Here is a 6,798-nt window from a genome sequence, read left to right as displayed (position 1 = left end):
GGCTCTGCACCCGCGCTCCTCGGGGCTGCTTTTCCCGAGCACGGAGGGCTCTGCTTGGGGGGGGTCCAGGACTCCCCTTCCCTCCCGCCTGGCCTCTCCTGTAGCGCTGTCTGGCTGTGTGACAGTTCAGGGGCATCTGGAGAAGGTGTGGCCCCTGTCGGGGTGGAAGGGAGACGGGATTTTGTTGTAGTAGCTCGCCAGCTGCTGAGGTGGGAAGGGAAACTCTAGAAGTCTGAAAGCTCAGCCCTGTTCCTGAGTAGAGAACCTCCCCAATGAAGGATGTGACTTTATCAGCTGGAAATAGGCTCCCGGGGATGGCAGGCTGTTCTGTATTGCTGCTGGTGACACCCATGGCCCCTGTGCCCCCCGGGGGGCGTTGGGGAAGGGAAATGTGGGGTGTTGCAGCTCTTGAATGAGGCACAAAGCCTGCAGGAAGTTTTGTAGCTTGTCTGGAAGGAAACCCAGCAACACTCGGGTGTCATGCCTGGACCTGGGCTGCGCGTAAGCTGCAGTGTGTGTGATCCTGCCCAGGCAAATAGCGCGGATGCTCGTGTAAGCAACAGGTTTGTAGAGTTAAAGCCCATGGCGGCTGTTTGAACCTTCCTCCTGGTCGTGCTCAAGGTGCTGCTGAATCTCCTGGGGCTGTGTGGGAGCCGGGAGGAGCTGTGACAGTTGTAAACCTGTCTGCCAGCGAGGCCAAACATAGTGTTGAGCCGATCTCAGCTGACCTTTAGCTTGTTGCTTTTGTATGTGGCTGTCGGAGTTCTGACCTTGATGGTTTCCAGGCGTGTAAGGAAATCGGTGGGAAGACAGTATGCGGAGGTACTATTTTAAGTCTTCTGTGGAGCAACTTGCATCGACTATTCTTAGCGTTTTGTGTGGTGGGTCAACACGCGTTTGAGCTGCCCTGCTTAATGCATGACATCAATTCCACTTTGCACCCAGGCAGGACTCCTGAGCCTGCTCTAAAGGCAGGACTCTGAAGCTTGGTTGAGCCAAAAAAAAGAAAGACACTTCCGATTCCTCTGGGCTTGACGTGCCATGCCTGAGTGAACTTTCATGGAATATCCTGTTAATATTCACTTCTGCCTTGACTCTGAAAGTCTTCTACGTTTTTTTCAGCTTAACTGGATAATCAGGTGAAAGGGTGAAGAATTCAGGATAGTGTGTGTAGGCAGCTCCAAGCCAAGGTTGGTACTAATGACTTCTAGGAGCAAGGAGAGCAGTAAAGCAGGAGGTGGGATGGACCTGTGCAGTTCAGAAGAGCAGTGCTCAGGTTCTGGAACGGGGTATGAACGCAGCTGGGTTTGGGTCTCTTTGCTTTACTGGTGAAACCAAGAATGGACTGGGCAGTGTCTGAACCCAAACTGCCCAGTAAAGCATTCATCCTTTGCCCTTGGCCAAACGTAATTGTTGTGATAAGTGGAATTATTGTCTTCCCTAAAGCTCTTCTGCATCTGAAGAGGGATCAGCTCTGGAATTGCTCTGGGCCCTGCTAGTCATCCCGCCTTGATCCTGGCTTCTTAAAGGGCTGGTGCTCAGTGGGTAGGTGCTCATGGCATCTCCCTGAAAAGGGAGGGGGAGAGAATGCCAAGTACTTCCAGGCACAGGAAGTGAAATGGGAACGCTTCTAATGAAGTGGGTGTAGCCCAAAGTATTTTGGTCAGCGTACTTAAAAGAGGGTAGAATGTGGAAACCGGCGCAGTCAGCTGTTTTCTTCCCCTGGGGTATGAAGTTTGAAGTCCTCTTATGCAAGTTCTGCGAAGTCGTTGGACTAACACTGAAAGCACTCCATATGTGAGACAGAAACAATGAACCTTCCTGGAAGTGTGGGGAAGGATAAAGCTTCATCTGCATCCTAAAAGGAACGCTTTCCTCTCCTGGAGCCCGGGAATGAGCTGCTGGGGCAGTTCTACATACACAGATAAGGAAACACTGGGGTTGGTGTTTGCTTTTGTTTGGTAGAGCTCCAAATAAGGAGCTGCTGGAGGCAGGAGATCTTTGTGCAGTCTGGCAAAGATACCGTGAAGGTCACAGCGAAGATGGCAATGCTCTGCTTTGCATTGTTTGTCATCTTGCCACCTTGTTCACCGGGTAGCGGGTGCTGTCTGAAAACATTTGCTGCTAGACTGCTGGTCAGAGTTGAAAGAACCTTGCCTGCTGAATGAACAACTTGGTGCCTTTGTTCAATTTGTAGTTGGTCCAGGCTGCACTCATGAGGCACTACTAGGCTGGAGGAGTAACTCATCTCCTGTGAAACAGGATTGAGTTCTGCGGTGTCAAGGGTGACTGGAAGTAGGTAACACCTCCAAGAGGGAGTTAGTCTGGGGACAGGGAATATGGAGTCTTTCCTCCCTGCAGCTAGCGAGAAGCTGGTGTGAAATGAAGGCAGGGCAAAGCTCTTCCCCTGGAGTCTTGCTGCGATTCGTGCCCTGATAGCACTTGGTAGGAAGGGGCCACTTCTCATTCTGCTCTTGTTAGAGCAATCTTTGTGAGTGTGTTGTCTCCACAGCTCAGCGAAGCAGAAAGCTTGTGTTCGTGGCTCTTGATCGCTGATCTGGTGTGAGCTCACCTGCTATGGTGTCACCACAGCCGGGGATCGGTGGCCCTGGTTAGGATGTGAGTTCTGGAGCTACCCTGTTGCTGTCCTGGCACAGGAGGACCAGGCAGAAGCACCACACCGCCGTGTGGCCTCACTGCCTGTTTCTCGGTGGTGATCTAACAGAACACTAGCTGCAGTTTTAAAAGCAATTAGTCATGCTGTTCTGCAGAATTAAACCCCCACTGGATTAGAAGGGGAACTTCCTTGTGCTGCCAGTGTCACTCCTGTCCTGGTAGCTATTCAACGCTGAGCACAAAATCTGTAGCTCCAGGGTAGCATCAGTTAGTGTGATGTCTTTCTGCCTCATGAGGCGTTTTCAAGAATTCCTGGTAAGGGATAACTGCTTAAACCTGGAAACCCTTCGGAGGGGGTTGTGTCTGGGGTTAAACTGGCTAGAAGGAGCCTGAAGGCGCTTGGGAACTCCCTCTGCTGACCAAAGTACTGCCGGAGCCCGGCAGTGCAGGCTGTGATCTTTGCCTCCTCTTCCCCAGCCCCATCCGTGCTGTGGGACACACGGGTGCTCCGGCTTCGCGGCTTAACATCCTCGGAGCTGAGCTGGGCTGGGCTTGCCTGCTGCAGGCAGATGGCACTTGCAAACGGGAATTGGTCTGAAACTGGGCAGGAGCTTTCTGTATAAACAGTGAGTTCTGAGTTCATCCGGACTTCAGGCGATCTTGTCTGAGTGCGACGCTGCCTGTACAGGTCAGACCTGCAGTGGTGACCCCTCGTGCTCGGCACTGAGCAGCAGCCTGTGACCAGGCCTCAGGTGTGAAGCAGCAGAAACTTGGGCTTCAGCAGTGTTTCTTCTCTTGGGTTCCTCTTGCCTTACAGCCTTAAAAAGCCTTCGAGATGACGGAAGGAGGATGGCTCTGTGCTCGGCAGCTCTCCTTCCCGCGACCGGGCTGGGGCGATGGAGGGGCCGCTCTCTGGGCTCAGCCCTGCCTTACCCCCCTGGGGCAGCTGCACGTTGTGCCGTCCTGTGTACAGCATCCCTGCAGGCAGGGTTGTGTGGTGGCTGCAGGGTAGCGGCCTTGAGATCTCTGATAGAGTTGTTTTCGAAAAGCTGCTTTGACAAACAGCCGTCTGCCGGGGCTGCTTTCGAGGCTGTGGCTCTGCAGATGCTGGGGAACAGATGCGAGTGTTAAAAGCATGGGAAGGAGCTGGTACTGCAGATTCCACTGTGCTTGGTCAGGGCTGTAGCTACCAACAAAAAGTAATTTAACTTTTTGCTGATGTAAATCCCATTTTCCTCTGCATTGAACTGGGAATGCCCAAGTCTCTGGGAGGCTGTGACTCCTTCCTCTGCAGCGTGGACCCTGCTGCAGCAAAGCTTTTGAAGTTTCTTCTTATTAATCCTATTAATGTGTGAGAAAATCAGTCTGAGGCTCTGCTGTGCTAATCCGGGCTGTGCAGTGTGTGTGGCTCTGGCCGGTCCCACACTTGCTGCTGGTCCTGCTCCTGGAGGTTGGTTGTGAGTGGGGGTCCTGAAGCTGACTCTGGGGGGGAGTGAGGCAGCACCGGCTGCTCTGGTGGCGGCTGGCTGCCCGCTCGGGTCAGGTGAAGCAAAACCACTCGGTAACTTCAGGGCTTTCTTTGCCAAGGAATTCATGTAACACTGTCAGCTATTTAACAAGATAAATACTTCACTGGGGTTTTTGTCTTGAGTATTTTGACTCCAAGCCAGCAAATCCCCAGTGAAATGGCTTCTTGCATAGCTGGGAGCAGTCCCTAAAGATTCTTCAGGACTGGGGTTCCGAATATCGCCAGCTTTCAGGGTAGTCCTTGCTACTGAGTGAACATGGGGCAAAAACATCAGATTCTGTGACTTCTGACACCTTAAACTAGCAGCTACCCTGTGGCAGGGGGTCTCGTGAAGCGATTGTCTGGTGCAGGGGTTGACACGGGGGCCTGACGGTAACTGCCCGGTGGGTTGGGGTGCTGGGGCTGGCCTGGTGTGTTGGAAAGCTCTTGTGCTGCTTGCCAGCATCCTGACAGCTCTGGAGAGCTGCCTTGCTCTTGGGTAGGCTGGGAAGGCAGCAGCACTGGTGTGTGCTTTCTCATTTAGGCACACAAATTCCTGAATTCACTATTTGTGAGGTGCACAAACCCCTGCGTCAGCAGAGATACACAGCTGGTCATCCTGATCCTGTGTATGGTCTTACCCTGAGACCCTGCAGTTGGGGTCATCTGAACTGCATAAATTCCACCCAAACATCCTAAAAATCTGCCAGCTTCTCAGGTGGGCATGAAGTAATCCTGCAGACAAACTTTGAGCCATCTCTAGATGACGATCAGGCTCTCTGTAATTAAGAGGTCAGAGGCTCCAGCTGCCCGGCTGCATGCTCTGAGCAGCAGCTCTCCGCAGTGGGCTGGACGCACAGATGTGCTCACCTCGTTCTGTTTGAGTTCACAGCACAACCAGATGCAAAAATGGATTGAGATCTGTGAAATATAGGTCACGCAAAGACTTGAGGATGTCACCAGGCTCGCTTCCTTGTTTGGCTCTGGGAATCACCCCGATTACATTTCAGGAGGTCATAACTCGGTGGAGGCGTGATTCACGTGGCGGTTAATGTGCAGAGCGTTAGGTGCTGCTGATAGACTGCCCTGGGACTGGAATACAAGGTTAAACAAGCAAAAGCTGTTCCCTTGCAAACTCTGGTTAAAGGAGAAGCTCTGGAAGGTGGGAACTCTCTCAGGCTGGTGGAGGTGTGGAGCTGCTGATGTGCCTCCCGAACCTGGGGGTAACCCCGCTGCTCCTGGCCAGAGCTGCAGAACCAGCTGCTAATCCTGGCAAGCTTTCTCATCCTGTCCAAAGTGTTTGTCCTTTCTGGGAAGAGGAGGTGGGGGTGCTGATCGTGTCACTAGCCTTTGCAAGGACTCAGAGTTTCTTGTCAATTTAACCCCAGACAGGACAGGCCGCTCAGAGCAGCCTTGTGTTCCCAGCTCAGGCTGCTGGACCAGCTCGCTGCACTCAGAAGTTACCCCTTGCAGGATTTTCCTGCCCGTTTGCTCCAGTGAATGGTGCTGGCTTAACGGCAGGCTTCTGACTTGTCTCCTGGTGCAAACAATGAGGTTGAATATCTCCAGGTCGGAGCATGCTCAAGTGCTGCTGTGTTTTGGAAGCTGCCGAGATTCCCAGCCGGTGACACCAACAGGCTGTCCCTCTGCTGAGGGAGGTACTCGGAGCATACCCGGCATTTCTTTGGGGGCACACTCAGAACACAGAAACTGGCTTTTGGGGGATTTTTTTTTTGCATTTCTCTGCCAACAAGAAGCTCGGGTTATGAGAGCTGAAGGGAACGTGGTGATACGGAGCAGATACAGTCAGTTGCAGCATTTATTGCTGACGGGAACTGGGAGTCGTGATGGGTGCAGGAGATCTGCCTAAATCTGTGTAACTGCACTTGGAGAGGCTCCTGCTCTGCTGCCTGATGCTGAGCTGGGTGGTTCAGGAGGCACTGAGACTTCGCTGGTGGTTCACTGTGGATGTAAACCAGCTTTTCTGGCTGCTCACCATGGTTGTGTGTTTGTCGGGGAGGCGGGATGGGGATGCGGATGCTGCCTGTCCACGGTTCGGCAGAGCTGGGTTTGGACAGGCTGCAGAGGGACAAGGCCAGGAGCCTGGTGACCTGGAAGGGTGTGGGATCACCAGGGCGGGGTGTGGGAAGTGGGAAGCGCTGGGTGTTGCCTCTGCATTTGGGTCAAACTGTTGAGCCTTTTGTTCGGTGTAAGCACCCATTAGTCCCTGAATACGCAGCCTGTGCCCAGAGAGCGGCTTTACCAGAGGCTTCCCTCCCCGTGGCAGCTCCCAGCCCTTCCTCAGGCCTGCTCCAGGGTGCAGGAGAACAGACTGAGCACAGGAACTCCCTTTGTCTGCGATCTGAAGGGCTGACACATGGAGCTGCTGCCCATAAGGGCTTACCTGCGGCACAGGAACATCTCGGTACTGCACCGAGTCGTGAGCTCAGAGAGGAGGAAGGATCTAAAGGTCACCTCCGTTACCTCCATGAGCTGTGCTATTGTTGTTTTTGATAGACAAAGCTCTAATGACACTGGTCGGGGTGCTGGCTGGGATTTACTTGCCTCACCCAGCGAGGCGTAACATCCACACGGAGTAGCAGTGCGGGTGGGGAGGAAGGCTCCTGTCACCAGTGTCCCTTCTCCAAGGAGGCTCAGACATCCAAGATCCTGCT

Source organism: Pterocles gutturalis, unplaced genomic scaffold (genome assembly GCF_000699245.1).
Source record: "Pterocles gutturalis isolate BGI_N339 unplaced genomic scaffold, ASM69924v1 scaffold11024, whole genome shotgun sequence".
Classification (NCBI taxonomy): Eukaryota; Metazoa; Chordata; class Aves; order Pterocliformes; family Pteroclidae; genus Pterocles; species Pterocles gutturalis.
The sequence above is the reverse complement of the archived record's forward strand: the minus strand, read 5'-3'. Positions refer to the sequence as shown.